The sequence below is a fragment of the Triturus cristatus genome, chromosome 4_1 (assembly GCF_964204655.1).
Source record: "Triturus cristatus chromosome 4_1, aTriCri1.1, whole genome shotgun sequence".
Lineage (NCBI taxonomy): Eukaryota > Metazoa > Chordata > Amphibia > Caudata > Salamandridae > Triturus > Triturus cristatus.
In genome coordinates, this window is record NC_140585.1 from 1223076345 (window position 1) to 1223096272 (window position 19928).

The 19928-nt window shown below is 50.3% G+C and overlaps 1 protein-coding gene across 9 annotated transcripts in view; it reads left to right on the top strand.

Moving 5' to 3' along the window:
* The first annotated feature begins 298 nt into the window (after window positions 1-298).
* The window catches only part of ARHGAP9 (Rho GTPase activating protein 9), a 921400-nt gene continuing 901770 nt past the window's right edge, over window positions 299-19928 (top strand). For 3 of the 9 annotated variants that reach the window (XM_085654612.1, XM_085654615.1, XM_085654617.1), the window contains exon 1: window positions 313-417. The gene's annotated coding sequence lies outside the window, so the exon portion shown is untranslated. Of the gene's footprint in view, window positions 418-19928 lie in introns of all 9 variants that reach the window. The other 6 variants (XM_085654611.1, XM_085654618.1, XM_085654608.1 and 3 more) reach the window with 4 other exon arrangements.

Genomic DNA, 19928 nt, shown 5'->3' on the forward strand with positions numbered 1-19928 from the left:
TCCTCTGTTGCAAATTGCAGACGAGTATTGGTTAAGGTGAAACCAGTTGACAGGAAACAGTGACAGGTGGGATGAGCCATACCAAGAGCCCGCTCGTAGCTTTGACAGGAAGTCACGAAGTAAACCCACACCAGACTTTCCTTTGAGCACCCCGACATGTCGGATGCTCTTCTATACGACCATAACAGCTTCATGCAGTGGTATGAAATAATGTTTGCACCAGTGATGGATTTTGTGTCAGTCTCACAGGAAGGATGTGGTTTTTGCTTCATGGTCTATTTGTGTCCATTTTAATAAGGATGATAAGCATACGGGACGGCGTCCACTAAAATCTCACAGAGGCGAACTTGCATCAACTTTCCAGTACTTGCACTCCGTACAGTGGTACTTCCTGTTTTCTCAATTTCTTTGAAACAGGTAAGAACAGGCCCTTGACTTGGAACGTCTGCCTGTCCGACGAGCATGCTCATGGTGTCTGGACTCAAGTTGTTGGCTCGTTTTTTGTTTGTTTGTTTTTTTACCAAAGTCCCCGTTTCTCTCTTTATACTTCTTGTAATGTGAGACGTAATGTAAGAGGACAGATTTGCATTTAGATATCACGTCCTACTTTTTCTGTTTTTTATTTCTAAAGAGTATCTCGCTATCCCTGTACCAAATCCAAAGATTTTTCTGATTATTCACGACGATTTGTTTCAGCAATACTATAAGCTTACAGTGGGCTGTACATGAAAATGTTCTAATTTTAAAAGGGCATCGCTCACTTCTCCCTAAATGGGCAGTGGTGGAAGTGGGCAGGATCTGAGAGGCACGACTTGCCCATATTTTTTTAATTTGAGAAAAACAGTTCTCCTACTGCTTATGAAACACACATTGGAAATGCAATAGGTCTCGCATTTGTTTGAGTTAGAGCTATTTGGCATTGTAAATGGCAATGTTTTTTCCCTCTGTATTATGGAGTGTATGTACGTGGAGTATAGTGGTATTATGTGGGTTGTATCGTATTAGTTAGTTGTGGTATAGTGTGGTGTGGAATTGTGTGGAGTGGATTTGTGTAGAGTGGATTTGTGTAGTGGAAATATGTGGCATGGCGTGCTGTGGAGTTATGTGGATAGTAATTAAATGATAGTAAGTGTACTGGAATTATGTAGAGTGAGATTGTATGTTATGGAGTTTATTATGTGGAATGATATTGTGCGTTGTGGAGTGGCATGTTGGGGATTTTAATTATGTGATGTGCTATTAAAATGTGTGGAATGATGTGGAAATCTGTGGTGTAGATTGGGGAATATAAGGCATGTTGTGGAGTTGTGTTTTGTATTTGAAATATGTTGTTTGGTGTGGAATTATGTGATGTGTATTGCAAATGTGCGTAGTTGAATTGTGTGGCCTGAAACAGAGCAGTGCTGAGTGACTTTATGCTTATTGGAATTATGTATTATTCTAGACAACAATGGTCCCTAGAAGGAAGAATTTGTGAAAGCGAAATTAATATAGACTCAGTCGTTACTATACTGGCTTGACTTGCCCAGCCGGACAGAGGTCTAATATTTACTTTTAAACAATTTTAAAAACAATTAGTACAGACAGTACATAAAGTGGGACACAAGCCTGTGTCCTACTTAGCCATGAGGTACAAGAGAGAACGGTGAACAACAGGAGGCTAAGGCAATGCTAATTGGTTTGTTTCACATGAGTATACACAGAATTGTGAGGAACAAATCGCAAAAAACACCTTTACAAAGAAATAAATAACAGTTTTTTGTATAAGGTGTATCAAGGTGTTGACGGCGTTTCGAACCGTGGAGAGAATGGGCGGTTCATCATCAGGACATAAGGTACATGCCTGTTAGGTAGAGCCTATTAGCCTAAACGGGTTTTGGTTAGGGAACAGAAGGTGCTTCTGGTACGCTGCTAATTTGGCGGCGATTGGGGGTGAGAGCGCTGCTACAATGACGGCGTCAGTAGAAATCTTCGGGATTAACCCGGTAAATGATAGGTACAATTATGTATCTCGGCTCCAAGATATGCGGTATAGAATGCATTTATGTGGGGTGTATTAATGGTGTATTGAGTAAAGTGTAATTATGTGGAGTGTAATTAATGCAAATAATATATCTCTTAACACAGCTGTTTGTTGCCATTCATGAACCACAAACGATGTCACAAGGCGAAGTGACACTCATAATGTGCATTGTTGAAAGCAAACGATCTAACTTTCATGTACCAAAGTTTGAAATAACATTAGCGCCTGACTAGATTTGTGTGCGTTATCTACAAACCACAAAACATGAACTCAAGCACTCATCAAAAATACATTGATATCATTAGCAAGTCATGTTTTGGACGAAGTTTCTCAAAGTACTGTCATTTGTCCCAAAGATTTCCCTGGTCGACATAGGCACTCTTGCAAATTAATTCCCAAATATGCTTTTATCCTTAATGAACGACTTAAAATTACATTTATTTCATCTATTTATGCCCTTCTTTTTAGGAACATATCCATTTGATTTGTTTGCACACATACAATATTATTGTAAGCAACCACAAATTCACATTTAGAATGAAAGCGAATAGAAAGCATTGGCAAATTAGTTTGAAACGAAAATGTTTCTCTTCTGGGCAGAGCTGGGAGAATTCAAAGCAGAAAACATCCATTAAAGTGTCGGTGTCACTTTAACCTATGGTCATTTTGGACGATTGACAGCGTTTGGGCCCATCAACTGTGGACACTGTATAGTGCATGATAAGATCTCTGCAGACTAAAGAGCCAGCCAGCCTGCTTTCTATGCACATTGTCTCTTTGATGTGCACAACCCATGCTTTAGGCTTTCAATCTATGTGTTGAGAACTATTTTTGGTTCATTTACTTTTATAACTGGGGGCATGTGAAAGGCAGCGTGTCTTTCTCTTCTTTTCTATATTTTCAATTAGCATGCATTACGTTCAAATTACGGTGGCCCCCAGTGCGAGGAAAACGAGGTGGAGCATTATGACGCAGGAGCTGTGCCTGTGAGAGGGGAAGGTACCTCTGTGACTGTGGTAGTGGCTATGGCCAAGGCCTGGCAGCAGTGGATTGAGTGCTCTGTTGCCCCGAGGCTTCTCCATGACTGCTCGCACTGCAGACTGAGAGGCCATCCCTGGGTGTGGCGCTAGGCGGTATATGCCCAGCCCTGGGCTGTGGAGACTGGGCAGGACTGGGACCCTTCCTTGAAGGCCGGAGTGATGAGGACGCTCTCCATAGGGCCTTGCATTACCCGGGCCCTAGCGAAATCTCTGGCGGCGGCTCATTGCTGCTCCACTGGTGACAGCTGTTGAAGGGACCTAGACCCCAGGTGGTTGGACAGCGGGATCCCCTGGTACTGGGTGAGTGAAACATGAGGTTGTGATCCCCCCTTTGGAGGTCGAGTTGTCCTGGTGACAGCGATAGGGATCCCTGGTGCTGGGGACCCCTATGTGAACTGTGACCCCCGGCGTGCACACTGCTGGGCCCCATTGTTTCCATCCTCACTCGCCCGGGTGAGGCGGCAAGGGGACATGGGCAAAGATAAAACTGTTCAGTGTCGACCTTTCCCTACTTTGCCAGGACCATTTGTAATACGGTGGTGAGGGTCTCTTACACTTAGGGCGGCTAACTGAGGTTGAGGACAACATTAAGTCTTTCCAGGCTGAATCAACTAGCCACTGGCGACGATTGGGCCTCCTAAAGAAATGAGCAGGTGTCCTAGAAACAATGTCAGTATAGTGGAGGTCCCAGAGAGAACTGGGGGGCCCTGGCCCATTACCGAAATCGCTGAGTGGATCTGGTCGTGGCTCCCGCAGGACTCATCAACTTGTTTTCTGGTGGAGAGGGCGCCCAGGTCTCTGGCTACTAGGCAGCCCCCAAAGGCCCCCCTCAGCCAATCATTGCCCAGCTCCTCAATTTTGTGGACAACGATGCAATTATCCAAGAGGGTCACGGGTGAGGTGAACTGCTCTGCTGAGGAATCAAGGTGATGCTCTTCCCCAACTACACACTGAAGGTACAGCATGAGAGACGCACCTTTCAGGCAGCGTAGGAGAAACTCAGAGCAATGCAGAGTAGGATCTGCTTCTTATGGTTACCCCCACTTTTTGCTGCTGTAACACTGTTTTTCGACTTTAGTCTGGCTGGGGCCCTGCTATTTAGGACCCCAGCCTAGCTGCTTCCTCTCTAAATTGATTCCTAGTACCTTAGGTACACCACAGATTGGATTCTGGGGTGCCCTTATAAGTCCCTAGTATATGGTATACTATGTACCCAGGGCATAGGTACCCCAGAGGCCTACCAGGGGCTGAAGCATGTATTATGCCACCCCTGGGAAGCCCTCCAAAATGACACCACAGGTCTGCTACTGCAGCCTGGGTAGGGTGGCGCATGCACCCCTTACTGAGATATAGGTTCACTATATCTCACCTATCACTGCACATAGAAACCTATCAGTCACCCCTATGGCAGGCCTTATCAATCCTGAAGGCAGGGTGCTTGGTTTTGTGTGAGAGGGTGCCCATGCATGAGCAGAGCCCCTCTGCAGCCTTTGGAATCTCTTCTCCGGGGTTGTCTGTGATGCAGCCTGACCATATACTCTTAAGTGCATTATAACCAAACGGTAAATGCTAACTTTGGACTGGCTGCACGGTAACATGTCGTGTTTGGTGTCAAACACCTTGGAATCATACCCCCACACCAGTAACTGGTGTGGGAGTATGATCCCACACTTCTAGAGGGAGAGACATGACAGCACCGGTATACCCGGTACCAGCTTAAAAGAGCCCTGGCATCACAAAATGGATGCTGCAGCCACAGACACGGGTCTGGCCTCCTGCTGGTGACCGAAACTCTGACAGGGGAGGCCTGGACAATAGGTTTCCTGTCACAGGGAGGTGTTACCCCCTCCCAGACAGGCTTTAGTAGATTAGGGCTGGGTGGGTGCACTCCAGGAGTGTTTTGAAGTCCTGCACTGGGGGCACATTTGGTGTCCCTGTGCATAGTCGAGCTCAAACCGGTTCAGGGGCTACCAGCCCCTGCTCTGGCGCGAAACTGGACAAAGGAAATGGATGTAGCCACCCTTCTTTCCAAACCTTCCCATAGGTGGGTCCCCTGAGTTAGTCCAACCCCTTCCATGGGTATAAAGAAGGAACCTCTGTAACCTGAACTTTAGATATTCCTGGACGAAACTCTGCAATCCTGGACCTTCGACGATCTGTTCAATGATCTGTTCAATGCCAGATGACTGAAGAATCTCCCTTGGAGTAAAGGAGTTACTTCCGTGCTTGGCAGGCACCAAAGACGCATCTGTCTGGTCTGCATCTCCGAAGCTCCTGCTGGATGCCAAAGACTTTGCAACACTAGAGGTGAATTTCCAGACTTCCCAGGGGCCGAACCGAGTCCCCAGCAAAGCTGAGACCCGTAGCCCTTTGTTGGTACTGTGGAACCGGAACCCCTGGACACTGTGCACATTTGCAAGTGCATCAGCTTCTCGACGACTCCTGAGGCTGTGCATTGGGTTACTTGTAGCCCAGACCCCAAGCAGAGAATCCACCAAAGTTTGTCGGCCTAGTCACCCCGAGTGACCCGTGGGCCACCATTTTGTGATTCCTCCCGAGGTCCCTTTGTGATCCCTGGTCCGTCGACTGGTGGGTCCCTGTGAAGGTAACTCTGACTTTCTTTGGGCTTCCCTGGTTGCTCCAGACGTGCCCTCACTCCTCCTCTCTGGGGAAGTCCGTCGGACCTTGCTGGTCTGCACTGAAGCATCTTTCTCCTTTCTGCATGGGTTGCTGTTGCCAAGGCTTGTTGTGTCCAATCCGGGCACCGACGCTGCAGCACTCGATATCCTTTGTGGGACAGCTTGAATCCAGCTCCTGGTTGTCCTCGACACCTCCTGGTCCTCGTGGCTAAAGAGTCAAGCTTCACCCTATTCACCTGAAACACTCGACATCGGTGGGCATTCGTCTATCGTGCCCCTGGTCACTGGCAAGAGCCCCAGACTCTGTCCACTCTGCTTTCAGGTTCTTCACATCTTAGATCCAGGCTTGGATCTCTACGGACACTTCGCATCTTCCCGGCAGCAGCACTTCTTCTCCAGCTTCCTTTGAAAACGACAACGCAACCCGACACCATTTGACACCTATGCACCCGGCTTCCCTGGGTGAGGTAACTCGAGTTCTCCGGTGCTCCCGTGGGTGTTGACCCTAGAACTGTCTAAGTCCAAGAGGATTTGGTCCTAGTCCATCTCTAAGTGTCCTTTATCTTTAAAAATCTAACCGCGACTTTCCCCATAGAAGCTAACAGGAGCTCACAGCTGTGTTCTCACACTGCAAACGGCCCCCGTGGGTCCCCTGTGTCACTACCTTGGGTGGTTCCTTGGGGTCCCAGTGATTCTACAGGCTCTAGGCCTTGTGTCTAGTTAAGTCATTGTTCTTATACCCCTATTTTAGTATATGGTTTGGCTCGCCCCTAGGGCCTAACGTGTATTTTGTGCTAGTTTACTGTTTATTTGCAGTGTAACTTATGTGCTTTTGCCTCTAGCCTCATAAAGAGACTAGAGGGGTGTGTTGAGTAATAAATACATATATTTTATATATATACCTGGTGTGGTTTCCTTAGCCATTCAAGAGATTATAGACTGGTAAAACAAGCTGCTTTACATTCCTTCAAGACTTAGCCTGAAGGCTGCTCTCCATAGCTACCACTAGGATAGCTTTCAATAAAGGTTGTCTTTAACCTATCATCAATAAGGGGTTGTTTGGACTGGTGCAAGGTGTCCACTACAACTAGTGGACAGCATATACCAGGCCAACTTCTCACATTGGTGTGCAGCGTGTGGGATTCCAGCTTGCTATTGTTTTACCAGATAATCTCAATTGAGTGACTAACTGAAAACCACTAAAAGTACCTAAGATTAGAATACAGTAAGTTCTACTGAACTTAGAGTTGTGTGTCAAGAGCTTAGCACACTCTTTCTACAACTCAAGAGAGTTTAGTAGGCCATACTAGAGTAGGTAGTGCATACACCACACCTCACTAGTAATGTCTTCAAGGCCAGGAACCAGTGGGTCCCTGCCAGAAGCTAATGGGCTTCTTCCCTCTAAGTATGCTTACCTCCCATTCTTGGAATTGAGAGCATTATGCAGTACTAGGAGACTGAAGACAGGCAAAAGTGCAAACACCCAACGCCTCATAGAGGTACTTCTGTTGGATGATCTCAGAATACCTATAGTGTCTGAAGGGGTAGGCAGAGTGGGTGGGGCTGCAGATGAGGAAGGGCCTAGGGGTGAAATTCCCCATGACCAGACCTCTGATGCTGACCAGGAAGATGACAACGATCTTGACCTGGAAACCCAGCTCCCCTAGATGATTAAGAAGAGGGCCACAATGGTACTCTCTTTGTCCCTCCTGGGAGAGTTGGTGGTGGGCCTTGAAGGTCCAGATCTCCCTCAGTAGAGCCTAACCATTCTGGTTCATCCATAGGGACCTCTATCTCTGCTCATAGGAGGGAAACCTCCCAGCAGAGGAGAGAGAGACTGCTGAAGTATGAGGAAGCTCAGCTTAAAATCAGAAAGTAGCAGCTGTCTTTAGACAGGGAATCCCTAGAGCTCCTGTGAGCTAGAAAAAAGATGGGACTAGAGTCCCATGGTGGCAGCAACTTCCCTGTTGTTAGGGAGAGGTCTCATGAGCATAGAAAGCTAAACAAGATTGTCCCTCCCTACCAGAGTGGGGATGACATCCACACATGGATTACTGCACTGGAAAGGGCCTGTAAAGTTCAAAGGTTCCCCCAGGAGCAGTGGTCAGCAATCTTGTGGCTCCCCTTTGCAGACAAAGGTAGAGATAAGCTCCTCACTGTTAGAGAGGAGAATGCTGATGATTATTCCAGTCTGAAAAGTGCATTGATTGAAGGGTGTGGCCTAACCACTGAACAATATACGTTAAAGTTCAGAGATACCCAAAATGCACAAAATCAAGACTGGGTGAACTTTGTGGATTGAGCTACTAAGGCTCTGGAGGGTTGGTTACTTGGCAGCAAGGTGCATGACTTTCAAGAATTGTACAATTTAATTATGAGGGAGTAGATCCTTAATAATTATCAAAATCAGCTGTTGCATCAGTACCTGGTGGACTCTGATCTGACCTCTCCCTAAGAATTGGGAAAGAAGGCAGCCAAATGGGTCAGAACCAGGGTGAGGCAGAAGGTTCAGAACCAAGGTGGTGACCAGAAGAAGCAAAATTCAAAGAAATTTGACAAGGGTGGTGAGAAGGGTAAAGACCAGAAGTCTTCACAAGGTCCCCAAAAATCTTCTTCGGGTCTTCAGCGGGGAATTCAATCTAATAAAGGAAAAGGCCAAAATAAACCATGGTGCAAGCTCTGTAAGCAGAAAACTCACTGGACTAGTGATTGCACCAAGTCCAAAGACTCAACTCTAGCCACCATTGCCCCAAGGCAACTGTTCCCCCTAGTGCAGCTACAATTGGTGGTGGTAATACTCAGAATAAGGGTGTAGTAGGGTTAACCCTGGGTTCTGAGGTAGACTCTGGCCTAGTCAGAGTTCCAACTCAGGCTGTCCTGATCTGTGATGGAGTCATGGACATGTCCTCCTTTGTGAGTCCCAGTAACTTGGGCAAATATAGACAGCAGCCGTTGATTAATGGAAAAGAGGCTTTGGCATTCAGGGACACAGGAGCAAGTGTCACAATGGTGACAAAAGGTCTTGTGGATCCTGGGCAGATTATACTTGGTGAAATGTACCAAGTGACCAATGCTAGCAATGTCAGGACAGACCATTCCTTGGCAGTTGTGAATTTCTTCTCCTAGGGAGGGGTAATTGGCCTCAAAAAGGTTCTGGTAAGTGCAGACCTCCCTGTTGAATGCTTACTTGGCAATGATGTGGAAACTTCAGCTTGGGCTGAAGTGCAGCTCAGGACACATGCAGAAATGCTAGGGATCCCTGCACATGTATTTGCTGTGACTAGGTCACAGGCCAAAATGTCTAAAACTAAACAGGCCCTGGATTCTGGAATAATTGACCAGGTGCCTCCCAAGAGGAGGAGCAGTAGGATTAAGGCAGTGCCTTCCCCCCTGACTCAGAATACAGATCAGCCTCCTGATGGAGATGATCTTGGACCTGAAGAAGGAACTGTCCCAGAGGAGCTTGAACCTGACCAGGTTGAGTTCTTGTGGACAGGGGGCCCTTCCAGAGCAGATCTGAGCCAGGAGAAGAAAACCTGCCCTTCTCTTGAACCCCTCAGAAAGCAAGCTGCTGATGAGGCTACTGGGGATGCTAGTGGTACCCATAAAATCTATTGGGATGATGGACTCCTTTATTCAGAGTATAGAGACCCCAAGCCTGGTGCTTCCAGGAGGTTGGTAATACCTTTGAGGTTTAGGGGCTTCCTACTGACACTAGCCCATGAAATTCCCTTAGCAGGACACTTGGGCCAAAACAAGACTTGGGACAGAATTGTTCCTCACTTTCATTGGCCCCATATGTCTGAAGACACTAAGGAGGTTTGTCGCTCCTGTGTCACCTGTCAAGCCAGTGGCAAAGCAGGTGGAACCACAAAGGCCCCCCTGATACCACTACCTGTGGTGGGGGTTCCCTTTGAGAGGGTTGGGATTGACATTGTTGGTCCCATGGATCCTCAAACAGCATCTGGGCACAGATTTATCCTGGTGGTGGTAGACCATGCCACTAGGTACCCAGAAGCCATTCCACTTAGGACCACTACAGCACCTGTGGTGGCAAGGGCCCTCTTGGGTATATTCTCAAGAGTGGGTTTTTCTAACGAGGTAGTATCTGACAGGGGTGCAAACTTCATGTCTAGTTACTTGACTGCAATGTGGAAGGAGTATGGAGTGAATTACAAATTCACCACACCCTATCACCCACAATGCAATGGTTTAGTTGAAAGATTCAACAAAACCTTAAAGGGCATGATCAAAGGACTCCCAGAGAAGCTTAGGCGCAGATGGGACATCCTTTTGCCCTGCCTTTTATTTGCCTACAGGGAGGTGCCTCAAAAGGGGGTTGGTTACAGCCCTTTTGAACTTTTGTTTGGCCATCCTGTTAGGGGTCCTTTGTGTCTGGTGAGGGAAGGATAGGAGTTACCTCTCAAACCTCCAAAACAGGACATAGTGGACTATGTACTTGGTCTCCGCTCCAGGATGGCTGAGTATATGAAAAAGGCAACTAAAAACCTTGAGGCTAGCCAGGAATTGCAAAAGGCCTGGCATGACCAAAAGGCTGTGCTGATTGTTTACCAGCCAGGGCAGAAAGTGTGGGTGTTGGAGCCTGTGGCCCCAGCAGCCTTCCAGGACAAGTGGAGTGGCCCCCATACAATTGTTGAATAGAAAGGGGAGGTTACCTACTTGGTAGACCTTGGAACCCCTAGGAGTCCCCATAGGGTACTTCATATCAACAGACTAAAACCATATGTTGACAGGGCAGGCATGGGCTTGCTCATGGCTACTGATGAGGGACAGGAGGAAGAGAGTGACCAACTCCCTGACCTGCTCTCTCAGAACCCTGATGATGGATCAGTAGATGGTGTAGCCTTGGCAGGCAGCCTCGCTGTCCAGCAACAAACTGACTGCAGAAAACTTCTCAGTCAGTTCAGACATATGTTTTCTCTGACTCCAAGTCAGACCACCTGGTGCACACATGAAGTGGACACTGGGGACAGTCTGCCTGTGAAGAATAAGATCTACAGGCAATATGATCATGTCAGGGACTGTATTAGGACAGAAGTCCAAAAGATGTTGGATTTGGGAGTCATTGAACCCTCAGATAGCCCTTAGGCTAGTCCAGTAGTCCTGGTGCCTAAACCTCACACCAAATATGGCAAGAGAGAGAAGAGGTTTTGTGTGCATTACAGGGATCTCAATGCAGTCACTAGGACTGATGCCCATCCCATCCCAAGGGCAAATGAGCTAATAGATGCTTTGGCCTCAGCCACGTTTCTAAGCACATTTGACTTGACAGCTGGCTACTGGCAGATCAGACTGGCTGATGATACAAAGCCAAAGACAGAATTTTCTACCCCTGGTGGGCATTACCAATTTGTGGTGATACCCTTTGGTCTGAAGAATGCACCTAACACTTTCCAAAGGTTGGTGAATCAAGTCCGTACATGCCTGGAAGACTATAGTGCAGCATATCTAGATGATATTGCTGTCTTTAGGTCCACCTGGGAGGATCACTTGGTCCACCTGAGGAATGTTTTGGAGGCCCTGCAGAAAGTAGGCCTAGCTATCAAGGCTACTAAGTGCCAGATAGGGCAGAGTCAGGTTGTGGACATGGGCCACCTTGTAGGTGGAGGCCAGGTTCAACCACTACAGGGCAAAATCCAGACCATAATGGACTGTGTTGCTCCCACTTCCCAGACTCATGTGAGAGCCTTCTAAGGCCTGCCTGGGTATTACAGAAGATTTGTAAAAGGTTACGGATCCATTGTGACCCCATTGAATGACCTTACTTCCAAGAAAATGCCCAAAAAGGTTCAGTGGACAGTTAGCTGTCAAAAGGCATTTGATGACCTGCAGCAGGCCATATGCACTGCTTTCATTCTGCAAAGTCCTGATTACTCCAAAAAGTTAATTGTGCAAACAGATGCATCTGAGTTGGGGTAGTGGCTGTACTGTCACAGTTGAATGATGGTCAGGATCAGCCAGTAGCTTTCATAAGCAGAAGGCTGACCCCCAGAGAGAAACGTTGGTCAGCCATTGAGAGGGAGGCCTTTGCTTTGGTTTGGTCTGTGAAGAAGTTGAGGCCATACTTGTTTGGTACTCACGTCATTGTTCAGACAGACCATAAGCCCCTCTTATGGCTAAAACAAATGAAGGGTGAAAACCCCAAACTTTTAAGGTGGTCCATTTCCCTACAGGGGATGGACTATACAGTGGAACATAGACCTGGGAGTAACCATGCCAATGCAGATGGACTCTCCAGATATTTCCACTTAGAACATGAAGGCTCAACTGGTCAAGGTTAGTTTAATGTCCCTGCGTTTGGGGGGGGGGGAGTTGTGTAGGAGAGTAGGATCTGCTTCTTATGGTTATCCCCAACTTTTTGCTGCTGTAACACTGTTTTTCAACTTTAGTCTGGATGGGGCCCTGCGATTCAGGACCCCAGCCTAGCTGCTTCCTCTCTAAATTGATTCCTAGTACCTTAGGAACACCACAGATTGAATTCTGGGGTGCCCTTATAAGTCCCTAGTATATGGTATACTATATACCTAGGGCATAGGTACCCCAGAGGCCTACCAGGGGTTGAAGCATGTATTATGCCACCCCTGGGAAGATCTCCAAAATGACACCACAGGTCTGCTACTGCAGCCTGGGTAAGGTGGTGCATCCACCTCTTACTGAGATATAGGTTCACTATATCTCACCTTTCACTGCACATAGAAACGTATCAGTCACCCCTATGGCAGGCCTTATCAATCCTGAAGGCAGGGTGCTTGGTTTTGTGTGAGAGGGTGCCCGTGAATGAGCAGAGCCCCTCTGCAGCCTTTGGAATCTCTTCTCCGGGGTTTTCTGTGATGCAGCCTGACCATATACTCTTAAGTGCATTATAACCCAACTGTAAATGCTAACTTTGGACTGGCTGCACGGAAACATGTTGTGTTTGGTGTCAAACACCTTGGACTCATACCCGCACACCAGTAACTGGTGTGGGAGTATGATCCCCCCCTTCTAGAGGGAGAGACATGACAGCACCGGTATACCCGGTACCAACTTAAAAGAGCCCTGACATCACAAAATGGATGCTGCAGCCACAGACACCAGTCTGGCCTCCTGCTGCTGACCGAAACTCCGGCAGGGGAGTCCTGGGCAATAGGTTTCCTGTCACAGGGAGGTATCACCACCTCCCAGACAGGCTTTAGTGTATTGGGGCTGGTTGGGTGCACTCTGAGAGTGCTTTGAAGTCCTGCACTGGGGGCACATTTGGTGTCCCTGTGCATAGTCCAGCTCAAACCGGTTCAGGGGCTACCAGCCCCTGCTATGGCGCAAAACTGGACAAAGGAAATGGGTGTAGCCACCCTTCTTTTCAAACCCTCCCATAGGTGGGTCCCCTGAGTTAGTCCAACCCCTTCCTTGGGTATAAAGAAGGAACCTCTGTAACCAGAAGTTTAGATATTCCTGGACCAAACTCTGCAACTGAATCCTGGACCTTCGACGATCTGTTCAATGCCAGATGACCAAAGAATCTCCCTTGGAGTAAAGGAGTTACTCCCCTGATTGGCAGGCACCAAAGACGCATCTGTCCGGTCTGCATCGCCGAAGCTCCCGCTGGACGCCTAAGACTTTGCAACACCAGAGGTGGATTTCCAGACTTCCCAGAGGCCGAACCGAGTCCCCAGCAAAGCTGAGCCCCATAGCCTTCGTGGGTACAGTGGAACCGGAACCCCTGGACACTGTGCACATTTGCAAGTGCATCAGTTTCTCAACGACTCCTGAGGCTGTGCATTGGGTTACTTGTAGCCCAGACCCCGAGCAGAGAATCCACTGAAGATTGTCGGCCTAGTCACCCCGAGTGACCCGTGGGCTGCCATTTTGTGATTTCTCTCGAGGTTCCTTCGCGATCCCTGGTCCGTCGACTGGTGGGTCCCTATGAAGGTAACTCTGACTGTCTTTGGACTTCCCTGGTTGCTCCAGACGTGCCCTCACTCCTCCTTGCTGGGGGTGTCCCTCGGACCTTGCTGGTCCACACCGAAGCATCTTTCTCCTTTCTGCGTGGGTTGCTGTTGCCAAAGCTTGTTGTGTCCAATCCGGGCACTGACGCTGCAGCCCTCAACATCCTTCGTGGGACAGCTCGAATCCAGCTCCTGGTTGTCCTCGACGCCTCCTGGTCCTCGTGGCTGAAGAGTCAAGATTCACCTTCTTCACCTGAAACACCCGAAATCGGTGGGCATTCGTCTATCATGCCCCTGGTCACTGGCAAGTGACCCAGACTCTGTCCCTCTTCTTTCAGGTTCTTCACATCTTCGATCCAGGCTTGGATCTCTTCGGACACTTCGTATCTTCCCGGCAGCAGCACTTCTTCGCCAGCTTCCATTGAAAACGACGATGTGACCCGACACCATTTGACACCTATGCACCCGGCTTCCCTGGGGGAGGTAACTCGAGTACTCCGGTGCTCCCGTGGGTAATGACCCTAGAACTGTCTAAGTCCAAGAGGGTTTGGTCCTAGTCCATCTCTAAGTGTCCTTTATCTTTAAAAATCTAACCGCGACTTTCCCTATAGAAGCTAACGGGAGCTTGCCGCTGTGTTCTCACACTGCACACGGCCCCCATGGGTCCCCTGTGTCACTACCTTGGGTGGTTCCTTGGGGTCCCAGCGATTCTACAGGCTCTAGGCCTTGTGTCTAGTTAAGTCGTGGTTCTTATACCACTATTTTAGTATATGGTTTGGCTCGCCCCTAGGGCCTAACGTGTATTTCGTGCTACTTTACTGTTTATTTGAAGTGTAACTTATGTGCTTTTGAGTCTAGCCTCAAAAAGAGACTAGAGGGGTGTGTTTAGTAATAAATACATATATTTTATATATATATACCTGGTATGGTTTCCTTTCACTTAGCCATTCAAGAGATTATAGCCTGGTAAAACAAGCTGCTTTACATTCTTTCAAGACTTAGCCTGAAGGCTGCTCTTCATAGCTACCACTAGGATAGCTTTCAATAAAGGTTGTCTTTAACCTGTTATCAATAAGGGGTTGTTTGGACTGGTGCAAGGTGCCCACTACAACTAGTGGACAGCATATACCAGGCCAACTTCTCACATGCAGATCACTTACATGCTGCAGTTTCCAGCACCCCTCATAGTCATTTACTATGGCCGCACTTTGTTCTTTGATACCCCAGAGAGCGCCTGGGCCTGGGTGGACGAGTGCCCAGTCCTTAAGCCAGGTGATGGGGCACTGTTTCTCACTCCTCATAAAAACTTGACAACTATTGCTTGGAAACCGCTGCTCCAGCTCAACAGTAAAAACAGACACTGCCATAGGTCAGAGGACACGACACCGTATCACCCACGGCAACTATAAATCTGCATCTGGTCCAAGGAGTAGTGGCTCCCTCTGTAAAAATGCTGGACCCTCTGAGCGGCCATTTGGTAGTCACAACAAATTCAATCAATCAATCAATCATTTGTAGAGCGCACTACATACCCGTGAGGGTCTCAAGGCGCTGGGAGGGGGGGCGCTACTGGTCGAACAGCCAGGTCTTGAGTAGCCTCCTGAAGGTCAGCAGGTCTTTGGTCTGTCGTAGGCTCAGTGGGAGGGTGTTCCAGGTCTTGGCGGCGAGGTGGGAGAACGATCTTCAGCCGGTGGTTGTCCTACGGATGCGAGGGACGGTGCGAGTGCTGGCGGCTGGGGATGTAGAAGGAGAGTCATCCGTTGAGGTAGGCTGGGCCGGTCTTCTGGAGTGCCTTGTGTGCGTGGATGAGGAGCTTGAAGGATATCCTCTTGTTGACGGGGAGCCAGTGCAGGTTTCTCAGGTGGGGGGGTGATGTGGCTGTGGCGTGGTACTTCGAGGATCAGTCGTGCAGAGGCGTTTTGGTTGCGTTGCAGACGTTTGATGAGCTTGGTTGGAGCTCCCGCGTAGAGGGCGTTTCCGTAGTCGAGTCTGCTGCTGACGAGGGCCTGGGTGACAGTTCTTCTTGTGTCTGTTGGGATCCACCTGTAGATCTTGCGGAGCATGCGAAGGGTGTTGAAGCAGGAGGAGGAGATGGCGTTGATTTGCTTGGTCATAGAGAGCGTTGAGGATGATTTCCAGGTTGCGTGCGTAGTCGGTGGGTGTCGGGGGTTGCCCCCAGTGCCGTCGGCCACCAGAAGTCGTCCCAGGCTGAGGGGTTTGAATTGAGGATGAGGACCTCCGTCTTGTCTGTGTTCGGCTTCAGTCGGCTGATCCTCATCCAGTCCGCGACGGCCTTCATTTTTTCGTGAAGGTTGGATTTGGTGGTGATGGTGTCCTTGGTGAGGGAGAGGATCAGTTGAGTGTCGTCGGTGTAGGAGATTATGTTGAGGTCGTGCTGTCGGGCGACGTGTGCGAGCGGGGCCATGTAGATGTTGAACAGTGTCGGGCTGAGGGAAGATCCCTGGGGTACGCCGCAGATGATCTCGGAGGCTTTGGATCGGAATGGGGGGAGGCGGACGCTCTGGGTTCTGCCGGAGAGGAAGGAGGTGGTCCATTCCAGAGCCTTGTCTCGGATCCCTACGGCGTGGAGGCGTGCGCATAGTGTGCGTTGGCAGACTGTGTCGAATGCGGCAGAGAGGTCCAGGAGGATGAGGGCCGCGGTCTCACCGTTGTTCAGCAGGGTTCTGATGTCGTCGGTGGCAGCGATGAGGGCAGTCTCGGTGCTGTGGTTGCTGCAGAACCCTGACTGGGAAGGGTCCAGGATCCTGTTTTCTTCAAGGTATCGGGTTAGCTGTCTGTTGACGATCTTCTCGATGACTTTGGCCGGGAACGGAAGTAGAGAGATGGGCCGGAAGTTCTTGAGGTCTCTAGGGTCCGCCTTTGGTTTTTTGAGTAGGGCGTTGATCTCGGCGTGTTTCCAGCTCTCTGGGAAGGTCGCGGTCTCGAGGGAGAGGTTGATGATGTTGCGCAGGTGGGGTGCGATGGAGCTGCTGGCTTTGTTGAAGTAGTGGTACGGGAGTGGGCCTGACAGGGAGCCGGAGTGGATAGTGCTCATTGTCTTGATGGTGTCATCGAGGCTCACGTTGGCCCAGGCTAGCAGGGGGTCGTGGTCAATGGTGTGCGGAGATTCTGTTGTGTTGATATCTGTTGGGACAGTCTGGGTGTTGAAGCTGTCGTGGATGTCTGCTATCTTGCGGTGGAAAAAAGTGGCGAGGGAGTCGCACAGGGCTTGCGACGGCGGGGTGTTGTTGGTGTTGGAGCTGGGGTTGGAAAGTTCCTTCATGATGTTTAAGAGCTCCTTGCTATTGTGTGCGTTGTTGTCGAGGCGGTCTTTGAAGGAGGTCCTCTTGGCAGTCCTGATGAGGTGATGGTGGTTGCGGATGGCGTCCTTGTGGGCTGTGTGGCTGTCCGGAGTCTGCTCACTGTGCCATTTCTTCTTCAGTTTCCGGCAGGCTCGCATGGAGGCTAGGAGTTCTGGGGTGAACCAGCTAGCCCTCTTGCTGGTGTCACTGTGGGAGGGTTTCTTTAGCAGGGCGAGGGTGTTGGCGCAGTCGTCGATCCAGCGTCTGATGCTGTGGGCAGCATTGGTGTTGGAGGGTTCGGTGGGTGGGCTGACAGCGAGGTTTGCGTGTAGTTGGTCTTCGGTGATTTTGTTCCAGCAGCGGCGAGGGATCTGTTGGGTGTGGTGGTGTGTGGTGGGTTTCTGGAAGCTGGATGTAGCGGTGGTCGGTCCAGTGGAATTCGGTGGTGTGGCTGAAGGAGACGTGGGAGCTTGAGGAGAAGACGGGGTCGTGCATTTGGCAGGCGGAGTGGGTCGGCGTTGTGACGAGTTGCTTCAGTCCGAGGTTGGCGAGGTTATCGATCAGGGTGGTGGAGTTGCTGTCGTTGTTGTTCTCAAGGTGAAAGTTCAGGTCTCCGAGGAGGACGTAGTCGGTGGAGGTCAGGGCGTGCGTGCTGATGAAGTCGGCGATGGTGTTGCTGAACTGGGGTCGGGGTCCGGGGTGTCTGTAGATGAGGGTGGAGTTGGGGTCTGTGTGGATCTGGAAATGCATGTGTTCGGTGGTGCTGAGAGTGTCGTCAGGGCTGGTCGAGACCCTGATGCTGTTCTTGTGGACGATGGCGATTCCTCCTCCGACTCCATTCGTGCGGTCTCTGCGGGTGATCTTGTAGCCGTCTGGGATGGCAATGGCGATGTCGGGTGTGGAGGAGTTGTTCATCCAGGTCTCTGTCAGGAAGGCAACGTCCGGAGATGAAGTGTCGAGCAGGTCCTAGAGCTCGATGGCGTGTTTGCGTGCGGAGCGGGTGTTCAGTAGGATGCATCGGAGGTGATTGTGGCCTTTCTTGGCGGGTGGTTCGGCGGCTCTGAGGCTGGTGTAGCTGCAGTTCCGGCAGGTGAAGGGACCCTGTGTGCGTTTCGGGCGGCTTTGAAGCAGATGTGGGTCCGTCTGGGGTTGAGAGCGTGGAGTGTGCTGGCATCGTAGCGGCGGCGGTCGTCGTGGCGGGTGTGGGGACCAGGGGTTCAGGCGCTGGGCGCAGACGGGCACAGATGGGCTTGCCTTAGGCGCGCCTTCGGCCACCATATATGGGGAGGTGGGAGGGAGGAGCAGCTGGGAGGCGGGAGGCAGGGGCCGCGAATGGGCAGTGAAGGGGGCGGGGACGCAGAGGCGGGAACTGGAGCGGCAAGGGCACCGAAGGCAACCGGGCACAAATCAGGGGGCAACAAGGGGAAACAGAAGGCAAGAAAAACGGGTGCAGAAAAGAATGCAGGCACAGGGGGGAGACAGGCAATAGCAGTCACAGACACCAGAAGACAGGCACAAATCGGGGGCAACGAGGGGGAACAGAAGGCAAAAGAGGACACAGAATGAAGGGGCAACGAGGGGAGCAGAAGGCAAAGAAAAACTGGCACAGGGAAGAATGCGGGCACAGGGGGGAAACAGACAACAGCGGTCACAGACACCAGAAGACAGTACAGGGAAGACAGCGACAGTGATACAAACCTAAGGCCTACCACTGGCCACCAGGGATGAGGCGCAGGTGGTAGCCTGCGGGTGGAGGAGGGCCTCAACTTCTAAAGCAGCAGCAGCTGGGGCAGGGTCAGGACACACAGGCAGAGCTGTGTGGTGGGGGAGCGACCTACCTAACAAGGTCAAGGGTCGCTCTCCTCACCGCGCAGCAGCGCCATATATGGGGAGGTGGGAGGGAGGAGGAGCTGGGAGGCAGGGGCAGCGAATGGGCTGCGAGGGGGGCGGGCCGTAGGGGATGCAGCGGCAAGAACGGGAGCGGCGAGGGCACCGAAGGCAACCGGGCACTAATCAGGGGGCAACGAGGGGGAACAGAAGGCAAGAAAAACGGGCACAGAAAAGAATGCAGGCACCGGGGGGAGACAGACAATAGCGGTCATAGACACCAGAAGACAGGCACAAATCGGGGGCAACGAGGGGGAACAGAAGGCAAAAGAGGGCACAGAATGAAGGGGCAACGAGAGGAACAGAAGGCAAGAAAAATGGGCACAGAAAAGAATGCGGGTACAGGGGGGAGACAGACCACAGCGGTCACAGATGATGATGGGGTCCTGTTGGGACTTTGCCCCTCTACTAGTTTGTGTTTTGTTTGGGAATTTTAGGGTTTACTGTTTTCAGGGTGACAGATGCTTCAAGGGGGGAAGTGTAGGAAGGTGGGTGGGAGGCGTGTTTGGCAACTGCGAGTTGCAGGGCCGTTAACAGTTGATCGGATGCTGTTGGTATTTATTGTTTTTTTTGCAGGCTCAAGACATGGGACTATGCACCTATGTTTTATGCAGGCTCTCACAAACAGCACAGACACATAGAGTTCATGACCAATGGCAGATCACATGGGGGAATACAAACTAGTCACCTGGAATGTGAGCGGCCTTAGCGAAAGGATTAAGCGGGGGTAGTCATTGCATACGCCACGAGACATGGCCCTAAGGTCATCTTGCTACAGGAGATGCACCTCCTAGGGACCAGTGCTCTTTCCTGGGGATGTATGGCTACATCAGAGTATGCCACTTAGTCTACACAAGGGGATCTAGAGAGGTGCCCATCCCACTGAAACTGAAGTTCCAGCTGATCAATTAGGGCGATTCATGATGCTGCATGGGAAACTGAATGGAATGGCCTGGACATTGAGGATCGTGTATGTACCCTGTCAGTTGCTGGGGGTGACACCTATCTGTGGCGCCCTCGGGTTTACTCTATTGGGGGGAGATTTCAATGTCGTCATGGACCAGGAGATGGACACGACCTCTGCTCCGTTC